Raw genomic sequence first — 25,637 nt, 5'->3', positions numbered from 1 at the left:
GAATAGGGACATAGCGAACAAAGAGGGGGAGGAAATAGGAGTTGTCCCGCAGGCAGTACAGAGTGGGCAGGATGAGGATGATACTCAAATCGTTGTTAATCTAGATATACCAGAGGAATCACAGGATTCTTTAGTTAGAGACAAGATGGGAGATAATAGACCAGGGATGGCTGATGAGGGGACTGCAATCCTGCTAAAGAACATGGGGGAATTTAAAAAAAACTTCTAAGCCCACTGGAAACCAGATTGACTCGCATAGTAAATCAGTTACTAAAGGTTGAAAAAAGCATCATAACACTGGCAAGCCTCAGTATAGTTGGATCACCATCTAAACCAACCAGGGATGCTGCATTAATAGCACCAGTACCAGCACTAGATACGAACACACCCCAGCCTTGGACCCAGGGAATGAGTAAGAACAATAAAAATGCAACTATGGTGAACTCAGTAAGTTCTGTTGTACCAGTTAAAAAAAAAACCAGCACAGGGCACTAATGTCACTAAGCCCAACCAGCAGGATCAGAAAGGGTATCAAACAGAAAGAAAACCGAGGGGAGGTTATATCAATCTACCACCAGATGTTAGTCCCTATGTAATTGTCCTGACAGGGGTCCCTGAGCTAGGCAACCAACATGAAGAATTCTTTTGGACACTTAAAAACAAAGTATCTTACTGGCTAAATGAAAATAGGCCCGTACCTACCCACATAAAGAGTAAAATGTTAATGGTTCGAAGGGCCCCTTGGATAGGCCCCTCAAGAAAATCAACCACTGGCGATTGTGTGGTAGTTAACTTTGAAGACCCACGAACTGTGCACCATATATGTTCATGGAACTCTCAAAGTGGGAACTCTGCAATTGAAACCAGACCACTTTCGTTTTTTTACCCACCCAGGCTGCATCCTGAAGGTGGCGGATGTTGGACCAGGGTCAATTATTATGCTTGGAGTGGGATCCGTGATAGGGGCATGGGCAATCCAAACCAATGGGTAGGGGCACCAACTTTCAACAGATTTATCTGCTTAGAAGCAGTAGATTGACTGAAGCCAATTGTGGCTTGTACAACCAGCACCAAAGGCAGACCAAGTATGTTGAATCCTATGCTCAATCACAACCGTAGGATAGGACTTACAGAAGTCCCTAGTATTACTAGCAGTGAAGGAGTAGCCGTGGCGGCTTGTGCCCAGGGGGATGGACCACAGGATCCATCATCACATAAATCAGGGTATTTAAATAGTGTCACCATACAGGGAGAGCGAACTGAACCATTGGAAGGACAGAACTTTATAGGAGAGCTATCTATGGGAGCTATTATTCTAAATATCAGGTCTCCACACTTGGCGCCACCACCCACGAGTAGCAGTAATGATAATATCTTGAAATTAATATCATGGAATATAGCTGGTGTAATAAAGAACCTGAGGGATCCCGATTGGGCAAAATACATTGATTCTGGCGATTTTTGCCTTTTTCAAGAATCATGGGCACTCGATACGCCTCATAGTGTAGGCTATAAGTCTTTTGGAATTGCTGCCATCCCCTCTGTAATGGTAAGCCCATCAGGCGGTTTAATCACCTGGGTCAAATTCACTTTGAGGATCCAGGTAGAAGTTATAGACACAAGCTCGTTGGACATACTGGCATTAAAGATTACAACCAGTGAAGGGAAAATACTCTATTTAATTAATGTATATAATAGACCCGTTTCAGGATCCAAGGAATCATTAACTTTGGTAAAACTGGATTCCTTTTTAAGTAGAATAGTTGACAAAGAAGCTGTGATTATAGCTGGTGATCTAAATTGCAACTATGAACCAATCCTAGGGCTAAGCGATATTTTTGATGAAGAAGATCAGGCAAATAACATTCCCTTGCTGGACAATAATGATCCTGTACATTGTGTGAAGTTGTCCGCGGAACATGGTCTTAGGGCTTGTAATGGACGTCTACCGTCGGATGCTTCCAAAAAGCCAACATTCCTCAGAAACAATTGCAAAAGTAATTTGGATTTTGTAATCGTTTCCTTGACTATCTGGCAGTACATGATCGACTTAGAGGTGAAGGATAGGATAGAGAGCGATCATTGTCCTTTGGACTTACAGCTAGAAGCATGCTTGGTCAAGGGGGTTGGGAGTGTAAAGATAACTGATGCACATAGCGATTCACGTGATGAGATTTTCGTTAGCAACAACAGACGAGTCCTAAAGCGGTCTCATATACTGGAGCATGGCGATATCCTTGCAGAAATTTATTGGCAATTTGCAAGTCCATTCTCGGCCTTCATAGGTTCTCCACCTGAGGCCGATAATCCTGGACGCTTCATTGCACTTCACAATGAGTTTTTTAAAACCCTGAAACTCCTAGTCACAAAAAAGCCAAAAAAGAACCATCAGAAATTGCAAAATCTGTCCCATAGCAAGCCATGGTATGGCAAGATATGCAGGCAGTGTAAGGAAAGCCTTTTGTTGGCGATTAAAACTAAATCTCCGGACGATGTTAGGTTGGCTAGAAAAATTTATAAACAGGTGCAGGTTGTCTCAAGGAAAGCTTGGGAGGAAGATAATTGGGCAGATATGCTGGCAGCTGCAAATGCTAAGGACAATATAGGCTTCTGGAGGCTAGTTGCAATGGGAACCACGAAGGGAGAGTTGCCAAGGATGTTTACCTTGACGAACTCACGTGGGTAAACCATTTTACTACCTTATATAAAAAATACAATGAAGCCACTAATGCTACTAGTGAGGAGGCTCCATGGCTCACACCCTCCAATGTCAACCTGGAATTTACAATAGAGGAAACCGAAGCAGCCATTAACGCAGTGAAAAATGGTAAAGCACCTGGCTTAGACAAAATTCCTGGGGACCTCTACAAGCATGATCTAAAGGTATGGGCACCCTGTATAAATTATTTGTGCAATATGCTGTCTTGTAGTGTAGATTTCCCAGAAAGTTGGTGGGGAGCTGAGATTGTTTTAATTTTTAAAAAGGGCGATCGGTCGAAACCCTCAAATTATCGACCAATTAGCCTGATGGATATTCTTCAGAAAATCTATTCAAGGCATATTTTAACACGTGTAAACTTGTGGTTGGAAGATAACTCGGTCCTCACGAAGTTTCAAGCTGGGTTTAGGAACAAAGTGAGCACCATCGACCAAGTTTTAAGATTTTGTTGCCTTTATTGGAAATATGTTCACATTAAAAAGGGACACATATACGTTGCTTTTGTAGATCTTAGAGCAGCTTTCGATCTAGTGCCACGAGATCTTTTATGGAGGTCCCTCCATATGGCAGGGCTACCCAGCAGCCTGTTGGTACAGATAATTGGGCTGCATGCCAAGAATGTTGCCCAAGTAAGATGGGGCCCAAATGGGGAACTAACCCAGAATATACCTATTGAGCGTGGCTTTCGCCAAGGCTGCGTCTTGGCCCCTACTTTATTTTCCCATTTTTGTGAACGATATTCCTGCACACTTAGAGGGCTGTAAAAACGACTCCCCAAAATTAAATGGGGAAAAGGTACCCGCGTATTTTTTCGCGGATGATACCATTTTAATTTCTCAAACTAAGAAAGGCCTATAGGCACTACTCCATTCATTTAGTGACTATTGTAATAGGAAAGGTTTAGCAATGAATGCCAAAAAAACTAAATGTATGGCCCTAAACCCTATCAAACCACAAAAAGGTTACCTAACATTAAACGGCCAAAAATTGGAATCGGTCCAAAACTTTTCCTATCTGGGGGTTACCCTTGACTCTAATTTCACGTGGAGGCCCCAAATTGAGAAAAGCAAGCTAATATTTACACAGAACACTATACCCATCTTAAAAAAGCAGGGTGCAAGCATTAGCAAAGCTGTGTCACCAGCATTGGAGCTATTTAAATTTAAAGTCCAATCGGCAGCCCTTTATGGTGCTGAGATTTGGGGGCCAATGTCAAAGAATGTTTTTACAATCATGGAGAACAAATTCATGAGAAGCCTTGTAAGGGCCCCAAAAGGCACTCCTTTAGTGCCACTACAGTTGGACCTAAATGTTAAAAGAACCAACCATCACACGATTGTTCGGCCACTAATGTTCTGGGTGAGACTTTGGCAAACACCAGAATTGCTTGACTATAGGAATGGGATGAAAGAGGTAATGGGTATGGATGTATCTAATTCCAATGTTTGATTGTGGTTAACTAAGATAGGTTTATCTCAATTTTGGGAGAATCCGGAAAGGTTACCGTATAACTCTAAATAAATGGTGAAAATGGCCTTTTGGGGTTTTAATATTAACCAAATGACCAATGGAAATAGTGGTGGGACCTTAGTAAACAACTTCCTAAGCTTTAAGGATGAGCCTCTTTTTGAGAATTTCCTAGATGAAGTTGAGCCCCCGCTAGCTAAAACCCTTTTTTATGAAATTAAGATATGGTAACCTTTTGACCAATTCAACTCTGGCACGCTGGTCTAGAAGGGGCAATGTTGTTGATGATTCAACAATCAGCGAAACATGTGCTATGTGCGAGGGTAATCTCAAGGAGGATGACCAGCACATCCTTTTCTTCTGCCCAGCCTATGTGTCGGCCAGAAGAAAGTGGATCAAACCTTTATGCAATTTTTTGGGAATAAGGTCATGCAAGATGGCACTAAGAATGATCAAATCTGATACAACCCGAACAATAGCATTTAGTGTCAGCAGATTTTTGCTTTCCACCCACTTTGTACGCAGGAAAAAAGGCTTAAAGCTATAAAGACAAAGTCGTATACCACTTGTTCACTTGGTTTTATTTTGTTCAGTGGTTTGATTGTGTGTATTTTTATGGTAACTTTTTCAGCTCCTTGTCAAAATGTTTCACTAGCTAGGTATGCTACAATGTTTTACACTTGTCTGTTTAAAAACAAAAAAAAACTGTTTTGATTTTATCAGCCATAATTGTTAGTTGTTTTAAAAATGGGGTTGACATGTATTTTATAAAGGAAATGTGTTTGCTGTGCAAATCTTTTATGGCCATGTAGTGCTGAAATAAAGATCAATTGAATTGAATTGGATTGAGTAGTACTATCTAGATTAGGCTGGTCTAGTGTTCAGGTTTTGGAAGAATACAATTCAGCTATAGTATGTAGATGCCCAAATCCATTTAAGTGTGGGGGGAGTTGGTAACGCACACTGGAAGATGGCGGCTGTGCCTTGAGCTTTCTTACATGTCTGCCAGACGACGATAATTTCAATGAGGCTGAGGAGAATTTTCACATTTCTCTAATTTATGTAAGATGGTGGTGCGAATCAAACTGTGAGATTTTACATTGCTTTGGCGCTTACTTGCTGCAGTGAGGCTCATTTCAAGAGTTCCTTCGACCTCCTCACACAGAGACCTACCTTTTCATGAAGAGAGTGAGTAACAGCCTCTGACTTTTTCAGTTATGCCCATCTCTGCCTTTTTAAAGGGATTGCCTCTTACCCTATTTAAAGGGACTTTCTTTGATAGTCAGTGTGTTTGAAGACTGGTTTTGGCAAACTTGGTTTCATCCCAAATATTTTCCTCTCAGACTGCCTGCTGACAAATGCAACTTCATTATAAAAATACATACCACTACTTTCACTATATTTAAAACCTGTTCACTTGTCTAATCATATTAACACTCTGGACATTGCAAGCACTTACTATTTGTCCAGTTCATCCTGATTGTTCTAACTGGTGTTACTTACCTATATTTTCTCTTATCAACGCTACCAACTATTGTATTCACAATTTATATTTTGCGATCAATACAATGGAAGTGAAAGCATTATCAGCTCATACTAATTATAGAAAACAAACTGCTTCGCCTCCACCAGCCAAAGCTAAAGTTGTTGAATCGTAAGAAGTATATTTGACAAAAATCTTCCAAGTGATTCACCTTAATACAGGCGCTATTTGCTTGGATATTAAACATATCCCCAGAGACATTGCATCTCTTTCCATGAAAATCTCAGACACCGAGATAAAAATAGGGGATAACTTAAAAGCAATTTCTGTAATAACTCCTCTAGTCCACAAGATTTCTCCATTATAGATTTGGGACAGAAATCGCCAGTAAAACCTATGCATTTTTAATGTCCATAAGAATGTTGAAGGTCAAAGCTGTAGGGTCGATCTGGAATCCACTCCCCCTCAACTTTATTATTAAATTAATATTGTAAAATTTCCACAACAACTTGAAATTGATAAGGCGCACTGTATCCCTTCTCACAGTAAACCACATCAAACCAAACCAAAACAAATTATATTTAAAGTTCTTCGGCATTACCATCTCCTCCTTAGCAAAGAGGTCGTGAGAGAAATCACAGCACTCTATTGAAGGCAGAAAGAGACTGTGAAAATATATCACCACTTCTCGTAACTTAGACCTCGACTAAACGATGAAAGCTATAAATATAGTCTTTTTGATCCATCTGCAATACATATTCGGAAAAATTGATGTCTCTAAAACCTTTTCTTTCCCTGGAGAACTGACCACATAACTTAATCAACACAATCCCACTGCTATGGAGTCGCAGCTCTCAGACTCTGCTGGTTACTGTATTGTATTTCTTTGTTCATTATACCAGGTATATGCAGTATATTTTGTCTTGTTTCGCGCCTTCGTCTCAACTACTCAATTAATAATATGTGGTCTTCTTGTTTGACCTTTCTTTGTTTTGTTTGTCTTGTGTTTTATGGGCTGTTTGTTCTTCTACTTATTTCTTTTCTTTCCTGTCTCTTTATTTACATCTATTGCTCACCAACAAAAGCTAAATATTATTTCTCTAAATGTTAAAGGTCTTCAACATCCAGTCGAGAGGTGTAAAATAATAAAATATCTTTAAAAGTTTGATGCTGATAAAAGTTTTCTGCAAGAAACACACATAAGTGATAACATTTTACAATATATGTCTAAGGGATGGATTGGTAATATTGTTAAATCACCAGCTGAGGTGTGGAAAAATGGTGTGGCAATTCTTTTTTTATTCATATCGCAAGTACAATTGTTACAGACTCAGATGGTAGATTTGTATATGCACAATTTAAAGTTGTTAACTATGTTCTTAACTTGAAAAATATTTATTCTCCCACATTGATGATCCTTCCTTCTGAAAAAATTTCACTACAGATACTGTTAAACTTGACAATGCTCCTTTGATAATGGAAGGAGACTTTAATCTGATTTGTGAGACCATATTAGACCATTCATCTGTTTCCAAACTTAGGCCCAATAAATCTTTTCACATGTTGAAATCCTTTTTCACTACCACTAAACTTTTCTAGGATTGACTATCTTTTGGCCTCTAGACACTTAGGTAATAAAATAACCAACTCATCCAAAAAATGTATTACGATTACTGATCACACCTTAATCTCCTTCTCCCTACTATTGTTTCAAGTTTAATCAATTAATTATCTTGCTAGGTTTATTAAAACCATTGCAACATCATACAATAAAACCATAAGAACCATACCATAAAAATTAATTTAAAAAAAAGCAGAGCTGCAGACAGTAAGAATCAATCAAGTTAAAACACACAAACCAGGCTGTAAAATGAAATTTGCTAAAATCATATCAGCCGTAAATGTCCATGAGCCTTCAACTAGAGTGGTTAATCTAGTCCTGCAGACCCAACAGAATTTGTTTCCCACCATCAACAGTTATAATCATCGCCTTTAAATATTTTTCTAAACAATCGTCATTACTGTGGAGCTACAGTTTCAGCATGAAAAACAAGTAAAGAGAGAATGAAAAGACATTATATATTAAAACAAGTATGGAGTAGGCTGAATAATATGAACACCAGCCCATCAATATTGCGTGAGGCCCAAACCAATATTAAAGTGACTGTGTGCAACCTGTATTAAAATGTATGACATATAATTCCATAAATAAAGCTAAGAGCAAATAACATCACGTACAAAATTCCATAATCTCACAAATTTGGCCTTTTGGTCCAGGCTAAACTAAAGTGCTTCAATTTGCACCCCTAAATTTTATGCCTCCTTCCCTTGAGCTTTTTGTTTCTTTTCCACTAGCTTCAAACACTTTACCAGCCCACAATTAAGTTCCAAGGCCTCTGCCACAAAGCCTGCCATGACCGCCTATCTGCAGCTACGTATACCTCCAGCATTAAAGAGCGGGTGCTCTTCGGGTCAGACAAGAGATCTTCGCAAATGCAGCAGGTCTTCCCTGCCCTGACCAAACAGCCTGCACGATGTTACCACTGGACTTCTTTCCCAGGGAGGAAGATGTAACAAGCAATGGAAGGACCCCTATGCGGTTGTGTAAGTATCTCTTGTTCACCAACTTGGTGAATTCCGTCTTCAGATAAGGTTGCAGTGCAGCCCTGGTGAAGCTGTGTAGTACAATCTATCCGTGAGATCTGCCTGCCAATGTTGCCTTGACTTTTGTCAGGGAGGCTTGTTTCATTGTTTTATTTATTAGCCGTTTATAACATTGATGAGAGGCTGCAGTCTCCCACAGATTCTGTTGAGACCAATTTGGCCTGAATGACCTGAAGAAGTGGGGTGAAGTTTGAAGTAGTTATAGTCTTCTTTATGTTTTTGACAACTTGTGTTAATGCAGTCCCTCTCTTGCTTAATGCTTCCTTTTGTTGTGCGAAGGAGCCTTTACCATCCAATATCACTCCCAGATATTTGTAGTCATTAACTCTCTCCAGTGGCAACTTAGCTAGATATCAGTTGTGCACCCTCCTGCTGCTAGTTTGAATTTAAGGTCAAGATCTTAGATTTGTCCAAATTAATGGTCATGCCATTTTCAGCAGAATATAATTGAGAGGCGTCTAATAGATGTTGTAGACCCACTTGCGTTTGACTTATGAGCACCAGATCATCTGCGTATAGTAAATATTGGATGATTCAATCCCATTACCCAGTGGGTAGGGATGTAGGACAACTGTGATTGTACCCGGAAACAGATTTTTATTTATGGAAAAAGGTATCCTTGCCTTGGCTGAAATTGTGATCAGGCTGCCATTGTGTGTATTCTACAGATCGCTTTGTCACCATATGGGCATAAATAACAAATACATTTTCATAATGTACGTGCAGGCCTTGTACATAATGCCATGGCAATATGATATTGATCCTGCAAAGATGATTTGTGTATGCAAAGTCAGTGCTTCCAGAAAACAAACCCAAAGTGTCACAAATGCAAATGTGTGTCAAAAGATGATGTGGAAAATCTCATGGAAAATGAAGGCAACTTTGGGAAGGAGCCGTATATATGTAAAAATGGGAAAAAATCACCCACTCCTAGGACATAAGTCGACAAAGAAGCTATCTAAAGCAACAGATTCCATTACTAAAAATGCAGCCGCATATCTAAAAGAAATTGCTAAAAATGAAACATAAAAATAAGCATAAAAAGCACTTAAAAACAGGTATTCATGCTATTTGCAGAGAGCATAAATAAAGCAAACAAATCTAAAAGTCATAAAATGCATGGCAATTGAATAAAAATGTGGTAGTTAAAAAGCAGGCCAAATAAAAAGTTCCCACTACACAGAAGAGTCCGATGTTTGTGTCCCGAGTGATAGACTAAACATTTCTGTTCCCAGTGTCTGCAGACGATGACCCCAGAGGCACACCTTGGAGGAAATTGACAAAGCAAGTATGTTCCAATTCACCCCGCAGGAACCGCTGCAGGAACGAAACAACCAATTAGTGTTCTGGCTAGACAGAGCCAAGATTCAAACTGCTAGGTGCAGAAGCAATCCAGGGAGGCTCATAGAACATGGCCAGGACCAACGGAATGCTCAAGGAACAGCTATACAAATGGGTCTTCAGTAACCAATTGCGACCCCAAGCACAGGTCCAGGGCATACTTGTAAGTGTGCAGAAGACAGCAGAACATGAGGTTCATGCAATTAAGCCATACAGGCCATAATGACAGGAACCAACGCTCATCCAGTTCCCAAAGCAAAGGTGCACCAAAGCAATGCACCATGCGTTCAGGGCACAACAGGACGCGGGGCAGTGCCAGCTCCATTCAATCTTGAAATAGGAGATCCATTGCAGAGCAAAAATTTTAAAAGCAATATCCCTGCAATTAGGAGCAGATCCAGAGGAAGACCTCCAAAGATGCCCCCAAAGACGGACTGGATAAAAGATGGAATAACTCCAAACCCCATCTGTAAGGTGCTAACCAACCCAGAGCCTATGCATCTGAAAAACTCAGCTATTCCAGTCGTACTAGACATGTAGGTGATCCAGAATGTGGCAGCCAGAGCCATTCTTTTGGCTGGGCCGAGAACACTTACTCTTCTGTCTTCCTTACACTGGCTTCCGGTGCGGAAGAGCATTCATTTTAAAGCGTTAGTGCTGGTTTTTAAAGCCTTCCATAAAATAGGTGCCCCATATCTTGGGGAAAGACTCCAGCACTATACTCCACGCCGAACCCTGAGGTCTTCTGCCCAGTTTCTGACCATTACCCCTAGGATACGGCTCTCCCGGATAGGGGGTAGCTCTTTTCAAGTGGTGGCTTCACGCCTTTGGAATAGCCTGCCCCTCTTTCTCAGACAGGTCCAGGATCTCTTCACTTTCAGGAGACAATTAAAAAATTTGGCTTTTTAAACAGTAGCTCCCATGTTGGTGTACTTTGTTCTGTGTTGCAAGGTTTTTTCATAGCGCTAGGACACTCCCTGGAGTAGCTGTGCATGCTATAAATACCTACTAACATGACAAACATAACATGTTAAAAATACAATGTACCAGTTTCCCAAAATGTCGTGGGAAGTTGGTATGAAGTCAAACGTTTCCTTGGCCGAAGTTAAGGCACCTCTTTTTCAAATAATAAGGCTTTCACTGCAACAAAACTCACATTGGTAAGATTAATTGAAGGCCACAGAGAATCCTTCCTAACTGTACGGGCAGGCGAAAACAGGACTTGTGTACAACAAGTAATAAAAAGTAACAATGGAAGACACAGTCACCACATAGGCAACCTCTGGTTTTATCCCATAGCAACCTTGATTGTTCAACATCAGGTAACTCCCATTCAAGAGTAATCTGGAAGTCAGACGTATCATGGCTGCAGGAGATCCTTACAAGTAGCAAGACTAGTTTGCCATGGACGCCTTACATGCTCCATGCAATGAAACATCTTTGCATACTAGTGACCCACTCAAGGTTTTATCACAGTCGGAACTACTGAGAAAAACGCCAGGATCCTTATCCTGACACTGAAATTTGACAGGAAACTCCCAATGTCCATGTATAAACCTTTCACCTAACGCTTCACATCTGGCCACTTGATGGTGATGTAGACAGTATTGAAAGTGGAAAGTCGAGCTTGGTAGTTGAAGGAAAGTAGGACCTGCTTCTATGGTTACCCCCACTTTTTGATTGATATAATGCTGTTTCTGACTAGTCTTACTGGGATCCAGCTAATCAGGACCCCAGTCTCTCTGCTTTCTTCCCTAAATTGTTATGGTAACTAAGGACATAAGGGCCAAAACTGAGACCTTGATTCATGCTTTTAAATGTTTGAAAAAATCACTGAATCGTCAATCATATGACTTTATTCTTAAAGTAATCACAGCTAAATTACAACAAACCCTCATATTTGGCTCACCCATTACTAGAGGGAAAGATGCAAAGGTCCTGGATCTAATGGTAATCAAGGTCTTTTAAGCAACTTTTGGGATTGCGAATTCAGTATGACGGGCGGGAATAAGATTAGAGTTTGGTCTCAAGAGACAGTGCCTGGTATCAAAAGGAGCTTTTCTGAAATGGTTTCTTTGTCTTTATCAGCCCCTGCATCCTTAGGGAACATTTGTTGGTTAGAAATAGATAAGTCTGCCTATGCTGCTAAATGGAGATCTTATATTTTAACATCCCTAAGGGATATTGGTCTGCAAATTGCACTGAAAGACCCGAAAATGCACAATTATAAGTTAATTTAAAAATAAAACTTATTAAAGCTGAATCACTCAAGCTGGCCAAAAATGCATTAGTAGGGAAAAATTATGCATGGTATGTGATTAATTCATACCAATCCCTACGCATTCAGCAATATTTGACTGCTTATTTTTCAGCAAAGTTTCAAAATATTTTTTAAGGTTACGTATGGGAAAAAATCCAACAAAAGAAGGCACGCAATCATGGATCAAGCAGTGGCCAGACTCTAATTGTAGACTATGTGGCTTTGGGAGAATCGACTATGTGGCTTCGGGAGAATCGATTCAGTTAATATGTCAATTGGTAAAAGTTTTAAGTAGGGTTGAAAAATGTCTGATATAATAAGGTTGAGCTTCATTATTTTAATGGCTCTGGAACCTAATAGTTTATATACTGCTTGTATCCTGTATATCTTAGTGATTATGCTGCTAGGTTGATAACTAGAAATGTAACAATAGAAGTTTCACAGTTAAAGTAACTTCTGACGCACTTTATCATTGTTTTAATATGATGGACGTTGCAATTACTGCACGTTAGCACTTTAAAATGCCACATGTGTAATAATCTGCTGTAGAAACTAGTGACGTATTTTTTTTATGTACTTGATTCTTGTTGCTAGATACAGAGAATTAGTATGTTGTGCACACTGTCAAATGTGCAATACTATGTTGTTGTAATTATTGATGTACGGTGATTTGATTTGTGTGTTTTTGTGTGGATATTATTATGATTGTATTGGCACATTTTTAAATAGTATATGTGGTACTGTTTGTAAATAGGATTTGATATGAAGATGCTTTGATTGCAATTATTTGTATTAATCAAGCAATAATTATATATATATATATATATATATATATATATATATATATATATATATACATTTATAAATATATATATATATATATATATATATATATATATATATATATATATATATATATATATATATATATATATATATACATACATACATACTTATCCTTAGATACACCCCAGAATGGATACTGGGGTACCCTTATAAGTCCCTACTATGTGGTACTAAGGTACACAGGGCATAGGCACCCCAGAGGTCCCCCATAGGCTGAAGCATCTAATATGCCACCTATGGGAGACCATTCAAACTATCACAACAGGCCTGCCATTGCAGCCTGTGTAAGCTGTTGCTAATACCACTTATGAAATATATAGGTTTTCCTATATTAAGGGTCACTGCACTTAAAACCTATAAGTCACCCCTACAGCAGGCCTTTTCAATCCTAAAGGTAGGGTGCTTGGTTCTAAGTGTGAGGGTGCCCTTGCATGAGCAGGACACCCATACAGCCTACGGAGTCCATTCTCCCGGGTAGTAAGTGAGACAGACATATAACATATAGGGGCGCCACGTCATTACACAATGGCCATCTTGAAACTAGCTGTAACAAACCCTGTCATGTTTGGTATCAAACATGTTGGAATCATACCCCCACAGGAATTGGGAGGTATTATTTCAAGCACTGTAAAGACCCTCCGTGCTCCTGGTACCAGTCTTCTAGATGCGGACAACACAACATGGCTGCTGCAGACCAGAGACATGATTCTGCCCTCCTGCTGCTGAGCCAAGCTCGAGCAGGGGAAGGTAGAACAATAGGCATCCTGTCACAGGGAGGTAACCACCTCCCAGACAGGGTTTAGTGTATTGTGACAGGGTGTGAGCACCACATAGTCTGCATACAGGGCACATTCGGTGCCCTCTATGCATAGTCCAGTTCAAACCAGTTCATGAAGCCGTTGTCTCCCGCTCTGGCATGAAACTGGACAAATGACAGGGGAGTATCTTCCCCCTTGTCCAGCCCTCCTTTGGGAGGGATACCTGGATTGTCCCAACCCTTTCCTTAGGGTATTTAAGGATTTACCTGCGGGTGGGTCCCTAGATTCATCTTGGGACACAATGCAATCAGACACCACTTCAACTTCGACCATCTGGGCACTCTGGACTTCACTGGACTTTTCTCTGGGCATCAAGGCTGCAACCGGGAAGACTCCTGCTGCTCCTGATCTCTTTTCCCTGCTTGTGTGCTGCAACATTCATGCCTGTGCTCCATAGAGGAAAACTTCCAAAGTCTGTGAGCATCCAAGACACCTGAGGTTATCTCTCTTGAAGTGAAGGAGTCACTTCCCTGCATCTGTAGGCACCGCAACTAAGCTGACCAGTCTGCTGCTTCTGGGCTCCCATGGGTTACGAAAGACCCAGCACCACAGGTGGTGGTTCTTCACATCCCTCGAGGCCTACCCTGTCCTCTCACCAAGTTTGAGGTCAGTATCACTTGTCATAGCCACAGGAGCCAAACCCATGTGTACCATGTTGACTTACTGTTGCAAAGGCTTGTTGGCTTGCTTCCATCAAGATCATCAGGCTCTAAGTAGCCCCTACCTCAAGCATCTCCAGTGACCAGAATCTTCGACCACACCACATTGCTTGTACCATGGACCTGCTTCTTTGGTAGCTGCTTGAGCTCCTCTTGCGACTCCATTGCTTCTGGCCTGGGGGTCCTCACGAGGGTCACATTTGAATTATTTTGGGCTTCCCTGATTGCTCGAGGCCTGCCCTAACTCCCCTGATGGTGGTGAGTCTCCTGGACCTTGCTGGTCCCGACATTGCACCTTTCTCCACTTCCACGTTGGTTGCAGTTGCCAAGGATTGTTGGTGCTCCCATTGGACACCAACCCCTCAACTCCCGACATGGGACAGCTCATGTACAGCTCCTAGTCTTCCACAGCATCACCTGGTCCACACAGCTGCAGTTCCAAGGTCACCGTCTGCTCTCCTGCAACCCCTGACATCTGTGGGCATTCGTCTTCCGTGCCTCCTGGTCGCTCCTCAGTGGCATAGACTCTGATTGCAGTTTCTTCCCATCTTGAATCCACCTTTGGGTTCCACTGGACACTTTCACCTTCTCGAGTAGCGGCATCATTCTGAAGTCACCCATTGAGTTCGACAACGATTTCCGATGCCACTTCACACCTATGTACCCAGCTTCCCTGGTGCAGGTATCCTTGTTCCAAAGGTATCCTCAGGTGGGATGGCTCTCCAACTTCTTGTATTGCATGGGGTTTCTTCAGGGTCCACTGGGAAGGGTCCTGTTTCTTTAAAATTGCAACTGTGACTTACAAGTTGATTTGTAAGGAGAACACTGTCTTGTCCCTACACTGCACACAACCTCTGTGGGGCTCGTAGATACTCACCTTGGGTTGTTCCTTGGGTCCCCGGCACTTCTACGACCTCTTGACTCGAGCCGTGGTTGACAGACCACTATTTTAGTATATGGTCTGGTCACCCCCTGGGGACCGCTGTGTATTCTGTGGTACTTACCTGTTTCTATTGAAAAGTGTTGTGTGCATTGTGTATATCTCCGGCTAAGAGATATCTGTATGTGTTAGTGAGTGTCTTGTAATAAATACATATTTTTATACACTCAATCTATACCTATATGATTATGTTCTGGTAAAACAAGCTGCTTTACGCTCCCTCTGGACTAAGCCTGAACACTGCTTTCCACAGCTCCCACTTAGAGTGCTGTCTAAGGGTGTCTAAGACCACTAAAATCACCATAAGTGTTGTCTGGATCAGTGCAAGGTGTTCACTTACATCAGTGTACATCATATACTGAGCCAGCCTCTCACATTGGTGTGCAGCGGTTGGGATTCAAGCCTGCATTATTTTACCGGATAATCTTGGTGTGGATTAATTGAAAACCCATCACTAATACAAGGCACATATAATACAAGCTTAGAATAAGTATGTTCTTCTGAACTTACAGTTGGGTAGTTATGGATCCGCACAACCCTTTCTCTGACCTCAGAGCGTTGTTTCCACTAGGTTAGGTAGGTGAAACACCTCACTACACCTAGTATGTCTTCTAAAGGAGTTTCTGGTGTCTCGCTGCCTTCTAGATACAGTGACCTTACATGCCAGGAACTGAGGACCCTGTGTTCCTCTAGGACGCTAAAGACAGGGAAAGGCCCTAATACTCAATGCCTCCTAGATGTGATACTGTTGGATGACCTACAGTAAGCTAGTGGGTCAGATGACCAGGACAGAGTGGGTGGGCCAGGGACAGAAGATGGGTCTGGAGGGGACCCTCTTGTTGACCTTAATTCTGACCTGACCAGGAGGAGTCTCATGACTCCCACCTGGAAAACACAGATCCCCCAAAGGATAATGTAGATGGAACACAGGTGCCCCCAGAAATGGGTCTCCCTCTGCCCTTCCTTGGAGGGTCCAGAGTAGACCAAGGAGGTCTAGATTCTCCTCTAGAGAATCCAATGCTTCAGGACATTCTATAGGGACCTCCATATCTAGTACGAGGGACAACTCTTTTGACAGGGAGTACCAACTGCTTGAACTTAAGAAAGCACGACTTAGGGTCAGACAAGATCAGTGGGCCCTTGACAAAGAGTCCCTAGAAGTCCAGAGAGCTGGGAATAAATTGGGACTAGAGTCCCATGGTGGCAGCAAGTGTCCCTAGGGTTAGGGAAACTTCTTTTGACCACAGGAACCTGAACAAGACGTTCCCTCCTTACCAGGAGGGAGATTATATCCATAAATGGAACACTGGTTTGGAGAGGGCCCGTAAATTTCATAGGGTCCCTCAAGATCAGTGGACAGCTATCTTGTGGCTCTCCTTTGCTAACAAAGGTAGAGCTAAACTCCTCATGGTTAGATAAGAGGATGCTGACAATTACTCAGCACTGAAGAGAGCTTTCATACATGGGTTTGGCTTAACCACTGAACAGTACAGGATTAAGTTCAGAGACACCCAGAAGGCACACACCCAGGACTGGGTAGATTTTGTAGACAGTGCTATTAAGGCACTGGAAGGCTGGCTTCATGGAAGCAAGGTACAGGACTACCATGGATTGTACAATTCGATTATGAGGAAGCAGATCCTTAATATTTGTCAGAACCAGCTTTTGCACCAGTACCTCGTGGACTCGGATCTGACCTCTTCTCAAGAAATCAAATGGGTTCACACCAGGGTTAAGCAGAAATACCATGGTAATGGAGGTGACCAGAAGAAGCAAGATTCTTCTGAATCTTAGCATAAGGGTGGGGACAAAGCCAAAGATAAGAAAGAGTCTTCTCAATGGCCTCAAAAACCTGCATCTGGGGGTGAATCCTAACATTCCAAAAAAGGCAAAAGGAAACCTTGGTGTTACTTCTGTAAGGTGAAGACCCATTGGACAAAAGATCCTGATTGTCCAAAGGACAAGGATACTACTTCTACTACCACTGCTCCTAGGGCACCTGCTCCCCCTAGCACAAGTTAAAGGGGTAGTTCAGCAAACAAGGGATTAGTGGGGTTAACCTTGGGTACTCAGATGGGTTCTGACTTAATCATAACACCAGCTCAGGCTGTGTTAGTCTGTGATAGTGGATGGATCTTGTCACCTTACTAGTCAGTCCCACTACCTTGGGCAAGTTCAGACAACATCCTTTAATCAATGGAAAGGAAGTAATGGCTTATAGGGATACCGTGGCCAGTGTTACCATGGTGACAGGGAAACTTGTGGCCCCTGACAGGTCATACTTGGACAAGTGTACCAAGTCACCAACGCTAGCAATGTCAGGACTGACCATTCCTTGGCAGTTGTGAATCTCAGCTAGAGAGGGGTAACTGGACCTATAAGGGTTGTGGTATCTCCAGACCTACCTGTAGATTGTTTGATGGGCAATGATTTAGAAACTTCAGGCTGGTTTGAAGTGGAGTTCAGGACTCAAGCAGAGATGATGGGCATCTCTGCCAGTGTGTTTTTGTCACCAGGACTTAGGCCAAACAGCTCACCACTGAAAAAGCACTGGATCCTGAAAAAATGGACCAAGTGCTTCCCAAAACAAGGAGCAGGAAGGGTAAAGAATTTCCCTCCTCACAAACTCTCAGTGAAGACCAGTCTTCCGAGGGAGATGGTCTTAGATCCTGTGAAAAAACTGCCCAAGAGGAGCTTGGGCCTTACCAGGCAGAGTTCTTGGAGGCAGGGGGCCCTTCCATGACAGATGTGAGTTTGGAGCAGCAGTCCTGCCCTCTCTTGAACCCCTTAGACAGCAAGCTGCTGCTGAGGAAGCAGGGAATATCAGTGGGTCCCATAGGATCTATTGGTAAGATGGACTCTTGTATTCTGAGGGCAGAGACCCCATGCCTCAGGCTGCCAGGAGGTTGGTAATACCCCAGAGGTTTCCTCCTCTCCATAGCACATGATATTCCTCTTGCAGGACACTTAGGGCAAAGCAAGACTTGGGACAGGCTTGTCCCTCACTTTCATTGGCCCCATGTGTCTGAAGACACAAAGGAGTTTTCTCGCTCCTGTGCCACTTGCCAAGCCAGTAGTAAGTCAGGTGGCACCACAAAGGCCCCCTTAATTCCACTTCCAGTGGTTGGGGGCCCCTCTGAGAGGGTAGTGATTGACATTGTTGGTCCCCTGAGCCCTCCAACTGCCTTTTGGGCACAGCTACATTCTAGTGGTGGTGAACAAAGCTACTAGGTACCCAGAAGCTATACCCCTTAGTTCTACCACAGCTCGCGTGGTCATGGGAATCGTTCACACAGTGGGCTTCCGGAAGGAGGTCTTAACAGACAGCGGTACAAACTTCACATCGAGTTACATTACTACCATGTGGAAAGAGTGTGGAGTAAACTCCACACTCCATCCACAATGCAATGGGCTTGTTGAAAGGTTCAGCAAGATCCTCAAGGGTATGATCATGAGACTCCCAGAAAAGCTTAGGCGAAAATAGGATGTCTTACTACCCTGCATTCTCTTTGCATACAGAGAGGTTCCTCAGAATGGGGTTGGCTACAGCCCATTTCAGCTTATGTTTGGACATCCAGTTAGGGGTCCCTAGTGTCTAGTGAAGGAAGGTTGAGAGCAACCTCTCAAACCTTCTAATAAAGACATTATGGACTATGTGCTTGGCCTGCGTTCACGCATGGCTGAGTACATGAAGAAGGCCAGCAAAAATCTGGAGGTCAGCCTAGAACTTCAAAAAGTTTGGCATGACCAAAAGGCTGTCTTGACTGTTTAGCAGTCAGGCTAGAAAGTGTGGCTGTTGGAGCCTGTGGCCCCAGCAGCTCTCTAAGACAAGTGGATTGGCCCTCACACCATCCATGAACATAAAGGTGATGTCACCTACCTGGTGGACCTCGGTACTCTAAAGAAGTTCCTATAGGGTACTTCATGTGAACCGCCTGAAAACTTCTGTTGACGGGGATGACATTGGCTTGCTCATGACAACTGATGAGGGGCTGGAGGAAGAGAGTGACCCTCTCCCTGATCTCCTCTCTCAGCACCCTGATGATGAATCAGTAAATGGAGTAGCCTTGACAGGAAGCCTCACTGATCTACAACAGACTGATTGCAGGCAAGTACTCAATCACTACAGACATATGGCCTCCCTGACATCCAGTCAAACCACCTGGTGTACCCATGAAGTGGGCACAGGTGACAGTCTGCCTGTGAATAATAACATCTACAGACAGCCTGACCATGTCAGGGACTGCATCAGGACAGAGGTCCAAAAGATGCTGGAATTGGGGGTCATTGAGCCTTCTGAGCACATCAGCCGCTGCGAAGTCTGCTGGGGATAGACAGAGGAAACCCGCCTGAAATAACCTCCCTGACATATTTGCTCCAGACGACCTCCCCGAAACGCGGGACTTCAACACTATATAAACTTATGCGACATAGTAATGATTCACCAAATAGAAAGGAATGGCAGAAGGACCTGGGTGGAATAATAACGGACAAACAATGGGCATACAGTTGCTCAATCATTAAGAGCATATCGCAAAATGTCAGGCATTACCTGGTGGACTTTGAATACCTTAACAGTTATATTATACCCCAGCCAACTTATTTCGATATGGCCTGCAAGATGAGGATAAGTGTGTAAGACGTGGCACTGAGAGTGCTGGGTTCGGCCATCTTGCTTGGTTCTGTCCTGAGATACATGCATTCTGGTTAAAAGTGACACAGGAGCTTCAGGGGATGGTGGGACTGTTTGTGCTAGACTCCCCAATGCTAGACTTACTGGGCTTAGACTGTGATGGACCATAACAATATAGAAGACTGGTGGCAATGGGCATGCTACGGGCAAAGAGATGAGTTCCAATGCGCTGGATGAAAGGCCTGGTGCCGATGATCTCGGAGTGGTACGCCGACATGACCTATTGTAATACCAATGAAAGACACATTTAACGCCTTGAAGCCGATTCGCAGCAGACCACGTGACATATGGGGACCATTTAAGGTTTACCTACACAGCAGGGCAGAAACCGAAAGTGATACAAATGGGCAACAACCAGAAGAACAGGAATGTGATTGGAGAGGCACGGACAATAGATAGACAGGATATGGGGGCATGCATGCTGCGATAGTTGGGCTACAGCGTTACTAAGGCCGGACGTTTTGTCCCAATTAAGAGTTTCTTTAAGAGACTTAGACATGTGTTAATGATGTATAACTACGAGATTTATACGTGGTGATTGAAGTTGTAACCCTACTAAGGATTTCTCATAGATGTCTGCTTACTTCCCCATTGAGGAGCAAGCCGCCCCTACACCACATGTAAATGCTTGCTTTATGTTTATACTGTAAATGCTGCTAACAGCAACGGAATGCACATTATTTGAAAAAGATAAATAAAGTTTAATAAACAAAAAATTAAGAACTCCCCATCATTGTGCACCTATTAACAGGTAATAGTGTGTATTTGTCATCGAGACTGCAATGGGGAAACATCGGCAAAACAAGGGAGTTGCCATTTGGTTTCAGCGTATGTGAACTAGACAGTAATGGCCGCAATGGACATTGGTTCATAGATTTGGATAATAACAGTCCTCTGTCTCTTACAACGGTTGACCATCCAATGAGAATACACCACCCACATTTCAAATGTAATCGTTTGTGTGCTGCTTTGTCTGGAAGTAAGTTTTGAGAAAGGCAAACCCTGAAAGGCGTCAACTTGCTATTAAACTATCCAGCGAGTGCTTCTCATCTCCTTGGGACTTTATGGTAATATATATGAAGAAACTACTTGAATTGCTAATATTGAATGTTAAAATACAAGTACCATTTATGCATGAAAATATTGGATGGATTGACCCTAAACAGCTTCTGAGTGTTAGGGGTTATACTTGGATAAATATCCACAGTCAAATAGGATGATGTAAGAGTGTTAAGTGACATGATCCTCTACCCAAGCACCCAGATATAACTTAATGATACACATTTAAAATGAGGAAAAATGTACATGTAAAATCAGGGTGTACTGCCAGTAGTCGATAGGACCCATCTGGTATTGGATGTTTTCCATAAGATGTATGCAAAGAAAAGCATGAATACCTTGAAAATAGCAACACCACCTATATTTTTTACATTAGTAACATTAGAACAATGGGGGCATATTTACAAGCCACTTGCAACAACTTTATGCCGCTGTTGCATCACTTCTGAGACGCAGCAGCATCGTAAACAATATCCCACATTGCAACATATTTACAACGTGACGCATCTAGGGAGATGAGTCACGTTGTAAAGCCCTACGCTAATTATACCTGCGGCAGGTATAATGTATGCAGGGTGGGCGTTTCGACGTAAGAAAGCCTCGTAAAAGTGACACCGGGAAATCTACAAGATTTAATCTCATCACTTCTATGATGCCACTCCGTCAAAACCTTGCACCTGCTTGAAGCAGGCGTAAGGAGTGATGCAGCATGATAGAAAAGGCATTCCAGACCATTGCTGGTGTTGCGTTGTTCTTGCGACATGACTCCAACAATGCGCTGCCTTTACACCAAATGATGCTTCATGCATCTGCCTATCCTTGCGCCATGGTGCGCCGCATTGTAAATGCAATGCATCCATGATAGCACAAGTGTTATTTTACGTGATGCAAATTCACTGAAGCATCTCTGATAATATGCAGAGGTGTGCCCGTTCTTGTAAACCTGCCCCAATGTTTTAGACGTATATCCACTCGAAACCAGGGGTGTTACCAGTGGCAGCTCGCAGAGGGAGAGCTGCGGGTGGTGAGGCAGGGAGGGGCAGGGTGGGGGGTAGTGGACTCGGATATACGACGGACAGGAGTAAATTAAGTAATGAAATAAATAGTTGCAGGTGCAGCGAGCGCAAGGTAAATAGCTTTATTTATTTATTTAATTACTTACTTTACTTCTGTCCATCGTATGTCCGAGTCCACTACCCTCCACCATAACCCTCCCCTGCCTCACCACCTGCAGCACTCCCTCTGTGAGCCGCCACTGGGCGTTCCAAAAGTCACTGCAGATCGCGGGGCCCGAGCTCTAGGGGGCCCCTATCCGGCACTGTGCACAGGCGGCTGGCACCTGGCATGAGATCTTTTAACAGGGTCTGAAGCATGGCGGGCCTCCCTCAAGTAATTTGCAAGGAGCCCCCTCAAGATTTGGTATGCCACTGCTCGAAACTGTTCCTGAAACATCAGCTCTAAGCAAGTCCTCTTGTGCTAAAACACATGCGTATTCATAAAAAAAAAAACTTTAAATATACATAAATAGCCATAGGATATTTTTACAAGTTAGAAAGTCATATGGGGTGGAACTTGCAATAGATATTAGATATTATACTTACAAAGATTGCTGCAGTCGTTCCCGTAAAACTAAAAACAAATTAAGAAGTTACCAATATATGCTTTCTTAGTAATATTGCAAAATATCATCTTCCAAAGAACACATGTTAAAAAAAAATTATGAAGCACTTTTAGTGGCCACAGTATACGTTAGTATCTGGATAGCATGCCACAGAACTCAAAGTGCTAGGGCCACATGCAAAATACTGAAAATGTAGTTAATGCATAGGTATTTCTTTCACAGTTGTCGATTCAATATGAAAAACATGAGCATGGATGACATGGTTGTGATGTAGTATAAATATGTGAAATCTGGTTTCTTTTAGTGCAGTAGATTATAGGATGATATGTTCTCTATTGTTGCAAGTGTTTGCGTGCAAGAATTAGTATTTATAGACTACAAAGTCAAACATAGTGCTCGATTTAGAGTGTAGCAATGGATTATCCTGTCGGCAAACTCTCGTCTGCCTGCCCAATTTTCAGTCGGGTGGACTACCCGGTGTAGGCAGCCAGATTAAAATGAACTCTGTTAGCGTAAACTTTCCACAGACAGACTGAGGGATTATGGGCAGTATAAACCATTCAACTGTCTGCCAAATTTAGAATAAGGTCAGATTTCTTTTTTTATTTTACTTTCTGCCACTGCCGGGAATTTCCTGGCAGTGAAGGACTGTAAAAATAAAAACAAATGCTCCCACACCATGGGAGAAAACTCAGATGGTGCTGATACCATTAGGTTTTACTTTCCCAAAAACTCCTGCTTTGGGGAATTTGTTTTTGGAAAAGTAAAACCTTTTAAAGGCTTTGTGTAAGCGTTTATCACTAATGTCAGATGCACACCTAACTGTAATGCTTTGTACAAACCACCATGAAGGTGATTCATGCAAACCAAAAGAATTCACCACAGGACTAGGGGTCAACTCTAAACTTGGTTGGTGGTGGACAAAAGGGTGGGTAAAGGCAGGGTGGTGGACAAAAGTCCTCCACCCCCCCTGACTGCCTTTACCCTGTCCACCAAAGTCTAAATGAGGCCCTTGGTTGGGAAGTCACAAGTTACTTTAGAGTATTAGGAAACGATGCAATATCACACACATGAGATATTAGTAATGTCTTTTATCAATGAATTTTGAGTGACATCAAATAGATAAAAAAATTCTCTATTTTGTCACTCAGAAACCCAGATGTGAAAACATGCCCATTATTCACTTTTTACCCACCTATATCTTTATGTTATGGAGGCCTGTTAGAACAGCCTGGATTTCCTTTATGATATTACAACAGTGGGTAATAGCTTTTGTTAAGCACAGCTACATCATAGCTGTGAATTACCAGATGTAAGGGTGTATTTATCAGTGTTCGCACAACACAGGGCAGCAAGACAAGTTGCTGTGCTGCATTTTGTGAATTGAAGAGAGTTGAAAAGTATCTATTTCTCAGAATATCTCTTCCTAGCGCCAACACAGGCACTCTTGCACCAAGGTGCATGGGGCCAGTGTTACCAGCGGATTTGTTTTTTGAACAGGAAGGGGTACGCATGATGCAGAACATTACACACAGAAAGAGGAAGCAACAAGGAGGAATAAACACATGTATCCTCATACCGCCTCTCTGTGGTAGGTGTACTGATTTCACTGAATTCCAAACCTTCGTGAATCTGGAATTGCTTGAAATAAATGGGTGGATGCACTGTAATGCCCATGCTCCACCCATTGAACGCCTACCACTAAGATATATAATGTAATGCAATGCAAGCTGCTGCATTCTTTTACATTTCTTTCCATAGCCACAGAAGGCCACACAAATCAAGCCTTTCATGGTGTTGAATTCTTACTTGTATTCATTTCATGCACCATGTTTACCTGTGGGCAGCATTCTGTGTTCCATATGAATGTTGTTTGTGGAAGACTGGATGCTCTGCAGTTGAAGTTGCAGTCACCACCCGGTGGGTGCATTGCTGTGCCACTCTTAAGAAAGCCTACTTAAACTACTACTGAATATGGACTTTTGGAGTTTCTAACATTGTTGACGAGCTGAGGAGGCATCCTGTCAAGTTAGGAAAGGAATGGAATGGATTGTTTCTCAAATCCACTGTGTGCTTACTAATTTTGCGGATATTTGTTTTTCAAATATTCATGAGTCGTTGGACCTGCATGGTATTTCTCCTGGGACCTAGGAGAAGTAGTCAATACGCCTATATGCCGATTCCACATGGAAAGGAACATTTCCTAAAAGGACTGACTGTTTTCATGGATTTAAAGAAGAAATTTTACTGAGCATGGTGACTCACCGTCATCTGAAGTAGCACCTGGCTGTGTTTACTGTGTGCTAAGGAGTGACGCAGGGAAATGGAACTTCTACTGTGCTTATGAAGAGCCGACCCTACGTAGTGGCACCTGGGAAGCTTTGTCCTACGCTCTTCTGGGAATGTTTTTTGCCTCGTTACATTGCGTGGCGACCATGTTGGGTCAGTGGATGGTATTGAATGTAGTATTTGCTCTTTCTGAGATTTCATGGGGAAGCACTGGTAGTTGACAGTAGCAGGGCCTGATTAACACATAGATTCATCAATGTCCCAATCTGCGATTCCTTAATTACGAGAAAAAGCGAATCGCAATTAAGAAATCACAGATTGGCATTCATGAAAAATTGCGTGAAAAAAAGCGAATTGCAATCGGCCGCAATCGCCGATTGCGATTTGCCAAAAATCGCTAAATATTCGCATAACCGGCCGAAATCCGTTTAGAAATTGCGATTTCACAAATAGCGAGATCGCAAAAACGGGGAGTCGCATCTTGAGCCCAGTGATGACATCACAACCAGGAAGTAGGCAGGTTCCACCCTCATTCAGCAGTGAGAGCCTGAACAGGAAGCATCACCATCAGAGGTCCCCTCCAGTGTGCCTACAGGAGTTGTGCAGGAGACACCCCAGTGGCAAGCATGCCTGAGGAAGCTGCAGCTGGATCTGCTAGTGGTAGAAAACGAAAAATTAAATTTTTGGAGCAAGAGCTAGAATACTTAATAGAAGGAGTCTGCAAGGACTACAATCGCCTGTTTGGCAAAGATTCAAGGAGGGTGGCCGAGGCAGACAA

At 42.5% G+C, this 25,637-nt stretch overlaps 1 protein-coding gene across 1 annotated transcript in view; it reads right to left on the bottom strand.

Annotated features, from left to right (window-relative positions):
• Positions 1-22,572, bottom strand: part of LOC144782681 (galectin-3-like) — a 92,507-nt gene extending 69,935 nt beyond the window's left edge. The window contains exon 1 of the mRNA XM_078662020.1: positions 22,551-22,572. The gene's annotated coding sequence lies outside the window, so the exon portion shown is untranslated. The remainder of the gene's footprint in view (positions 1-22,550) is intronic.
• Positions 22,573-25,637: the final 3,065 nt, after the last annotated feature.

Source organism: Lissotriton helveticus, chromosome 9, assembly GCF_964261635.1.
Source record: "Lissotriton helveticus chromosome 9, aLisHel1.1, whole genome shotgun sequence".
NCBI classification, from domain to species: Eukaryota; Metazoa; Chordata; class Amphibia; order Caudata; family Salamandridae; genus Lissotriton; species Lissotriton helveticus.
This window is presented reverse-complemented; position numbering and strand designations above follow the sequence as displayed.